The following is a 2500-nucleotide window of genomic DNA, read 5'->3' on the forward strand; positions in this document are numbered from 1 at the left end:
TGAGCACTTGCCAAGGATCAAAATGTGTCATTTAGAAGAAACATTTTCAAAAAGTTTTTAAAATCTTGTGGGTTTGCAACTCATAAGAGCGTCACTTTCAACGTCCCCGGTATTGGATTGAGTTTCTAAAAACAACCGTGCACACCGAGGTTAAACTTTACCGGCTCCACTCCGACTCGCCGCTCGCCCACAATTTGTTTGCAACGAAACATTTGTTTTTAATTTTGTTGGTTTGAAATTGTTTTGAAAAGGTTCTTTAAATCTAGTGGGTTTGCAACTCATAAGAGCGTCACTTTCAACGTCCCCGGCATTGGATTGAGTTTCTAAAAACAACCGTGCACACCGAGGTTAAACTTTACCGGCTCCACTCCGACTCGCCGCTCGCCCACTAGTCCGAAGGCAACAAAACATTTGTTTTTCATTTTGATGAAAATTTCTGTTTTTAAATCTTGTTGGTTTGAAATTGTTTTGAAAAGGTTCTTTAAATCTTGCGGGTTTGCAACTCATAAGAGCGTCACTTTCAACGTCCCCGGCATTGGATTGAGTTTCTAAAAACAACCGTGCACACCGAGGTTAAACTTTACCGGCTCCACTCCGACTCGCCGCTCGCCCACAAATCCGAAGGCAACAAAACATTTGTTTTTAATTTTGATGAAATTTTTTGAAAACATTGGCTTGGCAAGCCCCAATCCGCGACTATCCACCCACCGCCACCCCACACGGGTGGTTGTTGTTGAGAAATGAGGTTGTGGTCGACATGCCCGTGCATTTGAGAAGGAGTTCCTAGCACTCCATGCTCTCCCATGCCAAAAAAAAGCCTAGACAACCCCATTTCGCAACTTTCCACGCCTTTTTTTTCCTCCCTCACCCATGGCGGCGGCGTGGTGGCGGCGGCCGGATTCCGGCCACCACCGCCATGGGTGGCAGCCCCCCGACCCCGACACCAAACCCATAATACCGAGGCAACATATCGAGGCAACATGACATGGGTGTGGCGTGGGGGAAGGGGGCTGCAGCTAGGAAGGCATGGGCTGCCATGCATATGCAGGCAACACACACCCCCCTATATAGCATTTTATGCATTTAGCCCTTTGACAGGAAGAGACATCACCTATGCGCGAGGAGTCATAATGGGCTCTAAATAATTCAATACAAGGTATTTGGACGTGATTTTTTGCAGGGATACTAAGAAACATGCAATCTATGATGGGAAAAAGTTTCATAAATTTTTGAAGTCGGGAAGTATTTTTTATTATTTTTAGAAGTCGTAAAATTGAAAAAATCATTAAAACAAATCCGGGAGGAATTTTTTAGTTTTGTAAGTTGGAGAAGGTCCTAAAAATCATAGACTACTTATGGGGAGCTTATTGTGCGAGGAAATTTCAATAAAAACGGGGTTTGACAAGATTTGAAAAATTCTGTCGACATTTGAAAAAACCTGGAACCATGCTGCCGGCATGCTGCGCACATGCTGCGCGCAGGCTGCGCGCATGCTGCGCGCAGACTGCGCGCAGACTGCGCGCATGCCATGGCAGGACAAGTTTCGCTAGCCTCACTGTCGACAGATGCGCAAGCTGCGCGCACAGGCTGCGCGCATGCTGCGCACAGACTGCGCGCACGCTGCGCGCATGCCATGGCAGGACAAGTTTCGCTAGCCTCACTGTCGACAGATGCGCAAGCTGCACGCAAGCTCCGCGCACGCTGCGCACAGCCTGCGCGCATGTTGTGCGCAGGCTGCGCGCAGGCGCCGCGCATGCCATGGCAGGACAAGTTTCGCTAGCCTCACTGTCGACAGATGCGCAAGCTGCGCGCACAGGCTGCGCGCACGCCATGGCAGGACAACTTTCGCTAGCCTCACTGTCGACAGAATCAGCACGCTGCGCGCAAGCTGCGCGCGCGCATGGCAGGACAAGTTTCGAAAAATTCTGTCGACAGGCTGCCGGCATGGTGCGCGCACGCTGCCGGCATGCTGTGCGCACGCTGCCGACATGCTGTGCGCACGCTGCGCACAGGCTGCCGGCATGCTGCGCGCAGCCCATGGCAGGACAAGGTCCGAAAAAATCTGTCGACATTTTTACGCCGTGGTAGGCTTCCGCTTCGCGTCACTTTGTCGACATTCAAGCCTACCATTTGTATTGAATTTTTCAAACCTTGTCAAACCCCATTATTCAAATGTCGAAAAATTTTGTCGACATTTTTACGCCATGATAGGCTTCCGCTTCGCGTCACTTTGTCGGAATGCATCGCATGGCGAGGCAAGGCCACGGCATGCCAAGGCGAAGGCAACGCATGGCTTGAATGGCTTGGTCAAGGCCACATCATGGGCACGGCATGCCAAGGCAAGGCGAGGCAAGCCATCCTTAGCCTCGCCTACACTCACTTTCTCGGAATGCATTGGATGATGAGCAATTCCAAGGTAAGGCAACGCATGGCTTGAATGGCTTGGTGTAGGCCACAACTTGGGCATGGCATGCCAATGCAAGGCAAGGCAAGGCAAGCC

The sequence above is a fragment of the Prunus avium genome, unplaced genomic scaffold, assembly GCF_965620075.1.
Source record: "Prunus avium unplaced genomic scaffold, drPruAviu1.hap1.1 HAP1_SCAFFOLD_19, whole genome shotgun sequence".
In the NCBI taxonomy this organism is placed as follows: Eukaryota; Viridiplantae; Streptophyta; class Magnoliopsida; order Rosales; family Rosaceae; genus Prunus; species Prunus avium.